This window comes from Cibotium barometz, chromosome 59 (assembly GCF_041138505.1).
Source record: "Cibotium barometz isolate CiBa-2024 chromosome 59, ASM4113850v1, whole genome shotgun sequence".
Taxonomy (NCBI): Eukaryota; Viridiplantae; Streptophyta; class Polypodiopsida; order Cyatheales; family Cibotiaceae; genus Cibotium; species Cibotium barometz.
The window spans coordinates 12,696,851-12,711,145 of NC_141104.1; the positions used below are offsets into that span (position 1 = coordinate 12,696,851).

Consider the following 14,295-nt stretch of genomic DNA (forward strand, 5'->3'; position numbering starts at 1 on the left):
CTATGCTCTGATACCAACTATGACGGTCCTGAATCTAACCATATCTTAATCGTACAACTTAATCTAAGACAGAAAACATTAAACTCACTTAATCGTACAACTTAATCTAAGAAAACATTAAACTCACTGAATCGTACAACTTAATCTAAGAAAACATTAAACTCACTTAATCGTGCTATTTTTGCATAGCAATATAATCAAATCAATCTTCTCAAATAACAAACAAGCATGCATGCCACATCCAAGATTCTTATCACAATAATGTATTCTCAAAAAAATTAGTCACATAATATAAATCTCTATTAATTAAAGCATAGCATCTCAATCAATCAACCATGTATGTGTCTATCTCAAAGATTCTATCATCATCACCATGCTTGACAACATGGTTAGTTATAATGACCAAAATCCACCCAATCTAGCGCTATCTCGGATGTCCGTCGAGCCAACCTCCACACTGGACATCGTGACTATCTTGGGTATGCCTCTTTCTGAGTCTCGTCCTCTTTGGGTTCTACCACATGGCTCCCAGAGGGCATTAATCTCATTCTCTGTCCGTCGTTCCATGTCTAAGGCCCAAATCTTAAAATCTCATGTCGAGTCTCATCATCATACACATGCATATCAATCATTTATACACATGTATATCAATCATTCATTTTAAACAAAGCAATCACAAGTCATGTTTATCAGATCTCTAGTCCACAATCTTTCAAGACAAGCATATTCAAATTAGTCAAAATCAACCTCAAGTGTAGAAACAAGCTTTTAATTCAAATAGCCCTTAACTTCTCTTAGTCTTTTAATTCTTTCAAGTCGTATATGAGTCTTTGTTTTTAATATAATTAAATATCACGTTCTAACCAATAAGATCATCTCTAGTTGTGATAGCTAAGTCATAACCATGCTTACATATTAGTACATCTGGTCTATATAGACAAGGTAGACAAGGTAGTCAACCTTGATAGTGATTTCTAAGGCAAAGCCTAACAACTGGTCTTTTTGGGAGAGTAGTATCTTTCAATCTATGTGGAATTAGAGAAAAGTCAAAACTACAAAGTTTTAGGACTTCTAATACTCTATAAAATATGACAAAGATTAGCCCCTACCTAACAACACTCTTTAAAGCACAACCAAGAGCTACAAAGGATGAGGAGATCCAAAAGGAGGAGGCAAGAAACAAAGAAGATGCACATTGCAAGGAGGAGACAAAGGCAAGACCCCAGTCGGAAGGTAGTTCTAGACACTTAATGTCTAGAAAGGAGAATTTTTTAATTTGGGGAAAAGAAGAAGGGCAAGACAATAGAAGAGAAAAGCAAAAATAAGTTAAAGGATGACTTTGCCGATATCGAGGCAAGTAAATTCTTACACAGAAGCAAGAAGAGCAGTAGGAAACAATAGCCTCAGAACGCCCACATATCGGACATGCATAGCATGAGGCTACAAACATAGAATGCATGGAACTGGGACAAGCACAACAAAAAGTATGATCACAGAACCCGTGCAAGTGGAAGAATAAGTTGAGCTCCCTGCTGCACCCCATCTGTAAATTTTCCAACGTCCTTGACATAGAATGGGGGTGCAAGGATGCCTCAATTATGGAAATGCACAGACAACTACTGTTGAGGCTCTAGAAAGAGGAAGAAGAGACATAAAGAGAAATGGCAATGATAATTAAAGAGGCTCTACCAGGAACAAGGATACCAACAGGCAGTTGAAGGAAGAGATATATAGGGCCAAGGAAAGACAAGCTAGGGCTGAGGGCCAAATCCTCTTGACTAGAGAAGAGCATACTAGAATTATAAGAGAGGTGCAAGCCAGGGTGGGTAGAGACAAAATGGAGCTAGTAAAGGTAGAAGCCCAACTAGAAGTTCTGGATGCTGACGAGTTTCCAAAAGTCTACAAACTGGAAGCTGATAAGATGGAACAATGGGAAAGACACACCATGGGGGACCTAAAGGAGGTGTGGGGTGAATATCTAAAGAAATTGACAATGGCAATGCAATCCCACACACCTACCTATAGGCAGATAGTTCCTTTCTAGAAGTAAGATGAAAATCGAGATGGAGGATCCAGAAATCCATACATACAAAAGCTGGTAGGAACCAACCTTACAAGAGCCTTGGAGAGTGCTTCCCACAGCCAAGGTAACAAGGAGGTAGGACACAAGGGTTAGGCACCAGCAAAGAAAATGAGCTGCAAGCATAGAATGAGCAGCTAAAAATGGAACTAAACATGGAAGAAAATGTTTACTCAGCTCAAAGGTGATAGGAAGAAGGTGCAAGAGCAGCTAGAGGAGGGGAAGGGGAAGGAGCTAGTTTTGTACAAAGGATCGTAAATGGATATAATCCCCGATGATGAGCTGCGAGAGCATTCCTGGGTGACCACAAAGAAGGTGGAAGAGAGGGCAGGTAATGAGGCCGCACTAAGCACCCATATTGAAGAACTAGAGGGCCTAATGGAAGAGTACAAGGAGAAACAAAGGAAGGAAGGGTTGGCGATAAAAGCCCTCAAGAAGGAAATTGAATCCACAACCCATACCAAGAACACCAGAGGAAGAGGAGACAAAATGGCGGTTAATGAGCTGAACATCACTTTGATGTGACAGCCTTTGCTGATCTAAAGAATAGACAGGATCAACTGGATCCATAAGGAAAACACACACGTGGATGAGCTAAAGGTATCCAAAGCTAAACTCAAGAAAAGACAAGAGTAGGTGGAGACCATGAGGAAGGACCATGCTGCCAAAATGAAGGGTAAGGAAAGGATGGTTGAAGATTTCCAAGGGTGGGCCAAAAAGGGAGCAGAAGGAAAAAGAAGCCCTGTAGTAGCAAAGGCTCCAGGAATAGAGAGCACATGGGAACACATCTTTCTAGAAAGAGTGTCACGTAGGCTGTAATGCCTGTGACCGACGGCAGACCGGATGGCCATATCCAGGGTTCAGTGGGAGAGGACGCCCATGCAGAGTCATGGGCGGCCAGGCTAGTGTGGACGGCAGGCCACACACTATATAGCCTGGGGGATGAGGGGCAATCCTCATTCTTCCTCTATGGCTGGGTGGTGAGCCAGAGGCCGTCCCCTCTTGTGGTAACGCCCGTAGCGGCGTTACGGATATCTAACACTGGTATCAGAGCATGGTTCGAAGGGATCGTGAGAGTCCGCGCGCGAACGGGGGACCGGAGCCCACTCGATGGTTTTCATCCACAATCTCCTCACCCTTATCTACACAAGGGAGTGTGTGGAGGAAGGAGGGCCAAGACTTTTGAAGGGAAGAACTCTTTCTCTCTCTCTCTCACTCTCTCCCCGACACACACAGCATCGCAGGTAAGAAAATTTTTGGTTGTTTTTCTTTTGTTTTCTGCGTTGAATCGCTTCGAAATACTCTGCGTTGAAGGTTTTCAAAAGAAAAAAGCCTGTGTGGAGGTGGGGGGGCCGCAGACCAACCCCCACGAAATACACCGTATGCGTTAAGGGGTGGGGGGGGGGGGGGCGAACGGCAGCCCCCTACCTCTCGTAATGCTGTTCGCCAAGGGAGGCGCAGCGTTGAAGCTGCAATTCCGTGTGTGTGGGGCGAAACAGGCCGTCGCATTACGGTGGGGCGAAACAAGCCGTCGCATTACGCGCAGGAACCTTATTAGCTACTCGAAGCTGAAATTCCGTGTGTGTGTGGGGCGCGCGCTTCAGTAGCCTCAAAAACTCCTTGGCAGCGCCGTCTTCTGCGTTGAGAGCCGACGTTCATTTACCAAGGGAGGCGCAGCGTTGAAGCTCGTGTGTATGCGCCGTCTGAAGGTACCCGGCGGCTGGCCTACTTAGGCGGCCAGCCCAAGCGCCTAGGCCAGCCAGGCCCAGGCGGCCAGCCATGGGCGGCGGCGGCGGCTAGCCATGGCGGCCAACCAAATCAAAGCAGCTGGCGACAGACGCCCACCAGCGGCCAGAGACAACCAGAGAAAAAAAAAACCATTAGTTTTTTATATATATATATTTTTTTCATTATCCAATTTAGAAAAAATTAAAAATGAAAAATTCAAACAAACGCTCTCTCTCGGCTGGGTAGAAGAATCATCCCCGCAAGAAATAATCCCGGCAAGGCACCTCTCGATCATTTAAATTCTTGTTATGAGTTGCAGGCATTTTTCTCATGGATCGGAGCATCCCGGAAGCATCCTGGTAGAGGCCCGCAACGCACAACAATTCGACAGGCGACCGTAAAGGGGGGTGACTATTATTCTCTCTCCACCATTGCTCATTTTTATTAGCGTTTTTTTTAGTAATTTCCGAGTTCTCGCATTATTTTTTGTAAGAATTAAAAATGTCTGCTAGGCGTAGTGTGTCCCCACCGCCTTCTACTTCTCTAGGTTTTTCCAGTCTCTTGTCCTCGGTCGTGGGTTTGACCCCGACCGAATTGTCAGGCCGTACACGCCTGACCGTTGTTCGGTCCGGAGCGTGCTTATCGATCACTCGTGATCCGCCAGCGCCCTCCTCGTCTATTGACCCCGTCTTAGGACCCAGCGAGCCCGCAGCGGCGGCCGCATTGGCTGATGACCCCTTTCTGGCCGATGAGCCAGAGGACATGAACACTGACGTCGCCGAGGGGACCGAGGAGGACCTCTTGGATTATGACGACGATGACTATGACCTATTGGACCCTGCTGATGTCCTGACAGAGACGGAGCTCTCTAGTGGACTGTTTAAATATCTTAATGCCAAATTGAACTCTATGGGTAAAGTCCAGGCTGATTTAGTCACGATGCTACAGAGCATCTCCACACGGTTAGATGCACTGACAGCCGCCTCGGCTAATACTCCGACTCCTCGTGGTAGCCGAGCTCCTGCGGCACGGGTGAGCGTAGCCTCGCCAGTGGTTGCAGGAGTACAGGCCGATGCGCCTGCGGGGCCGTCTGTAGCGACAGCTTCGTCGTTGTTAAAAGACTTAAAGCCGCCTAGTTTTGGTGGCGAGAAAAAGGAGAGAAACAAGGACTCAGTTAATATGTTTCTAGCGAAGTGGTCAGATTTGCACGCGCTGCGACAGCAGCCTAGCCGTATACAGCCCGTAGAGGCTAGCCTCTCTTTAACCGGCAAAGCGTACAAGTGGTGGATGAGTCTGACAACTCGTCCTGCCACTTGGACGGAATTTGAAACAATGTTTCGAAAAGAATTTTTGCCTGTTAATGAGGCAGAGAGAAGCTGGGAGTTATGGGACAAGTGCTCGATGGAGAACAAATCCCTAACTCAGTACATCTCAAAACTACAGGGAGATAGTACTCAAACTAAAGGAAATCGATGCATTCCAGACATTGCGAGGCTTTAAGAGAGGCCTCAAAGATGATTACCTTGAGTACGTAGAACCCCTACAGCCTAAAGACTTAGCAGAGGCAATTCAATATGCACAGATATTCGATGACATCAAGCGCCGTAGTGCGCGTGGTGGTTCTAGCAGGGCCGAGGGTAGTGAAAAGAGGAGGTCAGGCCTCAAAAGAAAAGGGTTCCGCAGTGACAAACAAGGGGATAGGACGGACCAGGAAGGACAGGGTGGTCATTGGTCTAAAAAACCGCGACCATCCAGAAAAAAAAGAGACACCGAAAACCAAAAGAAAGAGCAATATATTAAAGCGCGAAAGGAAAATCGCTGCTTTAATTGCAATGAAGTAGGACACACGAAGGCTGAGTGTCCAAAGCCTAAAGCCAGCACGAGTGGCAACGAGCCCAAAAAAGATGGTAAATCTTCTAGACAGTTGCATACAGTGCAGAGACTCCCTCTCAGTTCCGCAGAGTTCAGAGAGGTGACAGTGTGTCATTGTGATGTGGCAGCCTACTGTAGGTCCGCATGACATGGTGCGCATGTATGGCACCATAGGTGGCCGTAGAGTCACAGTTTTTATTGATGATGGAGCTAGTCACAACTTCTTGAACTACTCGTTAGTCAAGAAATTGGGATTGACTGAGACCCGGAGTGATCATGAGTATACTGTTGGCCTAGCCAACGGATATGACAAAACGGTATGGAATACCGTAGTATTGGGGGTCCCATTATCTATGCAGGACTACAAGGCTCCGCTTGACTTTCAGGTCATGCACTTAGCCAGAGCAGACGTATATCTAGGCAGGGAGTGGCTGTATGGCTTGGGCCCTAGTCTAGCTCGGAATTACTTACATAATACGCTATGTTTTGAGCATGGAGGTAGAGTCATCACCCTGCAGGGCGACCGTACTGTCCCTGCCACACCACTTATTTCCTCCATGGAGTTGTGTACAGCGGTCCGCAGAGACCAGATAGCAGAGGTATATGCTTGTTACCCTCTTTTGAATTCTGTTTCCGTAGATGAAACGATAAATGATGTTTGCGTAGACAAACAAGAAAAACAAAATAACCTTGGACGAGACCCACTGTTTGAAAACCCTGTTTGGCATGCATGTGATTCAAACAAGAAAAAATCCAAGGTGAATGAGACATTAAAGAAAAAGTACGTAGATACTTTAACGAATTTATTAGAGGAATTTCAGGATGTTTTTCTTGATGATTTACCAGATGGTTTACCACCATCTAGAGAAGTAGACCATGGCATCGAAGTTATGCCAGAATCAAAACCTATAAGCAAACCTGCTTATCGATTAAGCCACTCCGAGGCACAGGAGGTGGAAAAACAATTAACGGAATATTTGAACAAAGGCTTTATTCGGCCTAGTTCAAGTCCGTGGGCATCGCCTATTCTTCTGGTAAAGAAGAAAGACGGATCTATGCGGATGTGCATAGACTATAGGGCTCTTAATCAGATAACGATTAAGAACAAGTATCCGATGCCACGCATGGATGAGTTGTTTGATCAACTCTATGGATCGAGATACTTCACGAAAATAGACCTGAGATCTGGGTATCATCAGGTTAGAATAAAAGCAGAAGATGTTGCGAAGACAGCATTTCGGACCCGTTTCGGGCATTTTGAGTTTTTGGTCATGCCATTTGGGCTAACCAATGCTCCAGCGACGTTTATGACGCTAATGGACAGTATTTTACGTCCATATCTGGGAAAATTCGTAGTAGTTTTCCTAGATGATATTCTTGTGTACAGTAAGACACAGAAAGAACACATAGAGCATTTGCGTCTAGTGTTCGAGTTGTTGCGAGAGCACAAATTATTTGCGAAGAAAAGCAAATGTGAATTTTTTGAAACAGAAATTCACTACCTTGGCCATATTATATCCGCCGATGGTATGCGGATGGAGTCAGAAAAAGTAGAGGCTATTCTTAAATGGCCAGCGCCGAAAAATCTCGAGGAACTGCAGATTTTTCTTGGCATGTCGGGGTTCTACCGACAGTATGTGAAGGACTACGTGAAGATCGCAGTCCCGTTGACTGACCAGTTACGGTCAAAAACAAAAAACATTAGTTGGGGGGACGCCCAACAGAAGAGCTTTGACAAGCTCAAGGTGACCGTAGCAGCTGCACCTGTTTTGACAATTGTCGATCCAAATGAGCCGTTTGTTTTAGAAACAGACGCTAGTAATGAGGCCATTGGGGCCGTACTTATGCAAAAGGGATGCCCAATTGCATTTGAGAGTAAAAAGTTAGATCGTGCGCAGCGTAACTACTCGGCTTATGAGCGAGAGTTACTAGCGATAGTTCACGCACTGAAAAAGTAGAGACACTATTTATATGGTGCTACTTTTGAGGTCCGGACGGACCATGAAAGTCTGAAATGGCTTTCAAGTCAAAATGAACTGAAGGGTAGAAAAGCTCGGTGGGCGGAGATTCTACAGGAGTTTGACCTTCAGATACGTTACTAGAAAGGTAAGTATAACGTGGCTTCAGATGCACTTAGTCGCATGCCACAGATTAATGAACTTAGTTTCACAGTCTTCAAGAATGATTTCTTGGAGTCCCTACGTGGTTTATGTGAGCACGATCCATCTTTTACAGAGGTCTGGCGCGCTGTACGCGTACGCACTTCTTCACAGACGCGACCACCTCCCTCGTTGGCACGTATTGCTAGTCCGGAGAGACTGGCCGAAGGTGCAACGGGAAGGGAAGCGAGAGTTAGTCCGGAGAGACTAGCCGTGTCTTCTGGGTATAGTTTGGAACCGGAGAGTTCTGACGTAGGCCCTTCATCACCTTTGACTGCCACGGCTTCAAAGGGGAGTGATAAACTTCGTCGGGGGGAGAAATATGCTAATTACTCCATTGACGACGGGTACTTACTCTACAAGGGTAGAATATGTGTACCAACTATTGGTGACTTTCGGGCCCAAATTCTTAAAGAAAGTCATGATAGTCCAAGTGCGGGTCATCCCGGGATTCAGAAGACCTATGCACTAGTAAAAAGACAGTTTTATTGGCCTAGTTTGTTTAAGGACGTCCAGACTTATGTGCTGAAATGCAATAAGTGCCAGGTCAATAAACATGAACGTCCGCTGGAGATTCCTCAAGGGAAATGGGAAAGCATTTCCATGGATTTCATTACTGGTTTACCCAAGACGAGTCGAGGGAATGACTCGGTGTGGGTGGTAGTGGACAGGTTAACTAAAATGGCAAAGTTTATTGCCACGAAGAAAACTGTTAAAACGCCAGAGTTGGCAAAACTCTTTATTGAACATCTCTACAAGCTATATGGCCTGCCCGCAGATATAGTGTCGGATAGAGATAGAAAGTTCAACAGTCATTTTTGGAGGGAAGTCTTCAAAAAGCTGGATACTACTCTGAGTATGAGTACGGCAGATCATCCGGAGTCTGATGGTCAAACTGAAAGAGTTAACCAAATTCTAGAGGATATGTTGCGTTCTTATGTTAGTAAGAAGCAATCTAATTGGGAAAAGTACTTGCCCTTATTGGAATTTGCCTATAACAGCTCCAAACACTCAGCAACTGGATTTACACCATTCATGTTAATGTATGGATTCCAGCCGAGATCTCCAATGGCTGTAGGCCTAGAAAAGGAGAAGATTCAATCTGTCAAGGATTTCCTTGAAGATATGAATGATATGCTCAGAGCCGCACGTGAGAGCATTCGTAGCGCCCAGGATCGCGCTAAAACTTATGCGGATAAAGGACGAAGAAAGGTGACCTTTGCAGAAGGTGACTTTGTATTCCTCAAGGTTCCTGCGCAGTCAGAAACCATGAAAACGGGAAAGTGTAATAAACTTTCTCCGAGATATTGTGGTCCTTTTAAAATCCTTAAGAAGATTGGGGATGTAGCATATAAACTTGAGTTATCGGAGAGTTCTCAAGTCCATCCTGTCTTCCATGTCAGTAAACTGAAGAAATCAGTTCACGGGTTAGAGAACGCAGTTTCTCCAGAGATTTTGGTGGACTTGATAGAGCCACCAAAGATACCACATGAACCTGAAAAGATTCTACAGTATCGTGATAGACAGACCCGACATAAAGTGTACCAGGAGGTACTTGTTAAATGGACAGATAGGGATGAGGAGGTAGCTACCTGGGAACGCCGTAGTGCAATTTCCAAAAGGTTTCCCCAGTTTGTTTTCGAGGACGAAAACTCTTCTTAAGGGGGGGGTAATGTCACGTAGGCTGTAATGCCTGTGACCGACGGCAGACCGGATGGCCATATCCGGGGTTCAGTGGGAGAGGACGCCCATGCAGAGTCATGGGCGGCCAGGCTAGTGTGGACGGCAGGCCACACACTATATAGCCTGGGGGATGAGGGGCAATCCTCATTCTTCCTCTATGGCTGGGTGGTGAGCCAGAGGCCGTCCCCTCTTGTGGTAACGCCCGTAGCGGCGTTACGGATATCTAACAAAGAGAAAGCCTTTGCTCATCTTGATTCATGCTACCAAGTAGGAAGGAGCCGTGCAACCATCTAGCTGTGATGAGATTGCTAAATTTATGAATGAGTTAGATGTGTCACATACAATAACACAAGGGCAAAGCATCGCCCAGGGAGCATAGTCAGTGTCACGAAAAATCCCCTCATATAGACCCCGAATAGGAAGTGGCAGAATCTTATGATGTGAGGATCCAGGTGAGGAGGCAATAGCCTATGCACAGGGCATGACTTCCAACACCCCTCACCAAATGAAGTTACCTATAGAAGAAGAGAGGGCACATGCTAGATCAGAACCAAGAGGAAGACCACCATACGGATGGAAGTGGAGCCAAGGAGGGAGGAAAAGACCAAGAGATCCCAAGCAAACCATGTTCAAAAGTGATGCCATCATCCTAGAGCGTACAGAGCCACATGCTTTTGCACTCGAGATAGCCATTGATGTAATGGAAAGGGCTAGGAAAAAGTACCCATATGCCAAGCCATCGACGTGTAGTTCATACGGGCTGATGAGAGGACTGGACTTGGGCATGCCTAGGTGAGTAGCAAGAATAGGGCTTATGAGCCCAGGTATGCCCAGGACAAGCCCGTAAATTTTGTCTCTCAGGAGGCCTTGACATGGAGGGAGAATCGGATGAAGGAGGTTTGAATATATCTTAGAATTCAGGACCAGATTCCAGATATAAAATTCTTTTTGTTTTTTAAAGAATGAAGTGGTTGTGTGGAAAGAAACAACAATGAGTCATTATGGACCTGGCTGCTAGTGTAGCATGCAACCAACTTGTCGTAATTCTTTCGAGTACTACATATGCTTCCAACGTCCATCAAGATGAAACCTAGGTAGTTCTATAGTAATCCATGAGCTTTGTGCATGTAAGCATGCAAGTACAAAAAGCCAAAGCTAGATTTTTCTCTTTTATGGTTCTAGCAACGCCCTTCTTGAGAAGAATGTAGGGTATAGAGTGAGCTTTCAATCACTTGTTATCCACGTGATCCTCTATGCTAGCATAAACCAAATCACATCACCTCTACTGTTAGAACCTTCTCCCTCATGAAATGATAATGCACCTCAATGTGATTTTTTTTAGCTTGATCCACTCAATTATTGGCCAACTATATGCTGCTCATGTTGCCACAAAAAGTGACAACTAACGTATCTATGGGCTCACCCATATCTTGAAGTAGCTTCTATTAACTAAGCTACCTCACATACTACTATACCAGTATCCCTATACTTAGATTATGTATTCAACAAAGCAATTGTTGGGTTGATCATTGCTAATCCAAGCTGACAACATCACTCCCATAAAAGAGAACATAAAGCTTCTAGTAGATCTCATGCCTAAGACACTATCTGCCTAATCTACATGTGTGTACCCATGTATCTATACCCATCTAAGATATTATCAACCCAATCTCCATTTGTGTATCCATGTATCTATAACTATCTTCTATGACACTAGAAGTCCAATCTACATTTGTGTAGCCCCATGAAAGCACGTATAGTTGGCCTAGAAAGGAATGTCAAGGACATCAGTTTTTGGCACTTAAAAGTAGGCTTTGAAAAGTACTAAAAAGTCCAAATTTTTACAAATTCAAGCTACTGGTCAGAGTAGCAATTGCATGGTGATTAGGCAAAGGTTAGTTGCCACACTTACATGATGCAACTTACTGAAAATAGACCTAGTGTGGCCTTGGTCTATCACTCTTTGTCTTTAACAACAACATTGCTAGAAGCATTGAGTAATGCAGGTATAAAACTTTTACTTGCTTATTTTGAGAAGTAGCATAATCACCACACATGACAGTTCTTCAGCACTATTGAAAAGCACTTCATCACTACTAGAAAGTATTAAAAAATGGTATTCATGTTGTAGGAAAAGTATTGCTAAAAAGTATAACACTATTGAAAAGTACAATACTATTGAAGTCCTTGTTGAGAGTACTACAAGAATGGTGCAAATTGAAGAAATGTCTAGCATCTCAATATCCTTAAATATAGAAGCTGAAATTGAAGCTAATATAAATAGTAGGAAATCACTAAGAGAATATTGGGCTCTTCAAAAGCAAAAGCAACGAGCGAGAATGATGAACATGGTGACTGAAAGCAATACTATAGTGGTAGATGAACAGAAGAAATGGAAGATATGCCAATCTATGGTACAACACTTTGATAAATTAACAATGGGGATGGATGCAAGTAATAGAAAGGAAATCTTTCAACAACTTCTTCGACATCCTTGTTTCTAGATCACGCAGTCTAGCCAAAAATCAAAGAAATGGAATCGGCTATTCTAAGAAACGTCTGCAATACTTTAAATCATGTTAAGCTACCAAGATCTTTAGATGAGATTTTTCATGAATAAATCAGATCTCTTGATGTTGGTGAATGGTGAAATCAAGGAGCAAATTATTGACATGAGCATTCCACAAGCTTTAAAGCTTATGGGGATCCACAAAGAAATTTATATTCAGCCAAGCATTAGTTAACAATGACAAATGAAGTTGTATATCCACGTCACAAACATGACGGGCCAAAAAACCCACATCCATCAAGATGTCAAAGATATAGCATTTCAATTTTGGATGGATGAGACAAGGGTGTCCCCCAACACAAAAGATGTTTGTAGTAAAAGACTAGCTAGATGTTGATATGTGAAATATCCAATCCATATTCTTGAGGAGCCTAAAGTGAGTCACGGGTAATTTAAAAGCTTATTTAAATTAGTCTAGATATTGCTTGGTATATCTAACACATTATAACTTAATTTCAGGTTGAGCTTTATTTAAGGTTCAATGGAAAGTACCCATATATTCAAATTTCACAACGTTGTTTTGAGTCTTTGAAACCCTTATTGGTCTGAAAATTGATGGATCGCTACACTTGTTGCTGTATTATGCATGTACATATATCATTTTTATGAATGAGGTAGTAAATCATATACGAATATAGAAGTTTGCAATCCATGGGCTTTTTGCACTTGCAATTGCATTGTCTGCCTTCAATCTGATGGAAATGCCAACAATGGATGCCTTGCATCAAAAAATACAAGTAAGAGTATCACAACTCTTTGGGACTCTATATTGTACCCAATGCCTCCAGGAATTAGCTTCCATAGCTATAAATGCATAATGGAAACATGTGATCTATGTAGTGTAAGGAAAATGGAGAACTGTCCAAGAGAAGTTGATGAGCAGAGTATGCACGTATCTATTTAGATCTTTGAAAATATAGTGGGTACAAATGGATTGGAAAATGAAGGTAGGAAGAGCACTATCAAAGACATTGTCCAGAAGAAAATGATACCTAGAGATCTTCTCTGTGGGTGTAACAAGACCTTTTGACAAAGTTCATCATTCATAATTTCATATTCGGGTGGCAAGCCCAACAGTTCAAGGACTGCATCTCTCAGTTTCTAGATAATGTAGTTGTATCTGTAGAAGACTTCACAGAGAATTACTCCTTCTTCAAGGATTAGGACAAAATTAAATTGATGCATTAGTTCACAAAGCAGGTCACTAGTTTTGTGTAGATTACGTATTTTTGCATCTCATTAGGTGCAATAAAGAAGACCATGCATTTATTTATCTCAGATAATAAATAACATGACACCTTATTTGTGGAGCATTGTTTCCTCTTACATGCTCAATGGTTGAAAGATCAAGGGCTGACATTTAGAAACATCGAGTGTGGTCAGATGGTGCAGCTTTGAAGTTTAAAGCAAAGCGACCGTTTTACTTTGTTGCTAGATATTGGCATCTCACAGGTATGGAGATGACTTGGAATTTATTTTTTTCGAACAATGAATGTGATGATGCTTCTTACGTATACCACTTTTCAATGGTAGTTTACCAATTTTCAGTGGTAGAAAAGTGGTATACTACCTCTAAAACAAGTAGTAGTAAGAAGATGCTTCTATGTCAGAAACCAGAGTGTATGATGATGCATAGAGAGATTACATGTGTTGTATGATGGATCATAAACTAAAACATAGAGGTTACACCAATCACAAATAGATCTCAATGGTAGTTTACCACTTTTCGGTGGTAGAAAAGTGGTATACTCCATCTAAATCAAGTGCTAGTAAGAAGATGCTTCTATGTCAAAAACCATATAGTGTATGATGATGCTTTGTACATGATCTATCAATCACCTTGCAAATAGGATCTCTATACCTATGTAAGTTCTCCCACATTAAGAGGGAAATTCCCAAATTATACAAAACCTCTCAATTTTGAAATTCCCAAAATGTGAGATTTTTCCCATATTATCTATTATGGTGTTTACGCATAAAGAGAACTTTCTTTCATAACCCCTCATGCGCTATGCTTGAGCTCTTTTATAACCTCTCTTATGTATAAATAAGTGTAAATGAGCTCTCCTAAGAGCTATGCATGAGCTCTTAAGAGCTATGTGTACGAGCTCTCTTATTTATATGAGCTCATCACATAGCTATGCATGAGCATTAGATGAGCTCTCTTCTTTGTATGAGCTATGTATGAGTTGTGTATGAGCTCT

General features: G+C 43.1%; 1 pseudogene; it reads left to right on the forward strand.

Annotated features, from left to right (window-relative positions):
* The first annotated feature begins 11,729 nt into the window (after positions 1–11,729).
* Positions 11,730–12,640, forward strand: LOC147605488 (uncharacterized; annotated as a pseudogene).
* Positions 12,641–14,295: the final 1,655 nt, after the last annotated feature.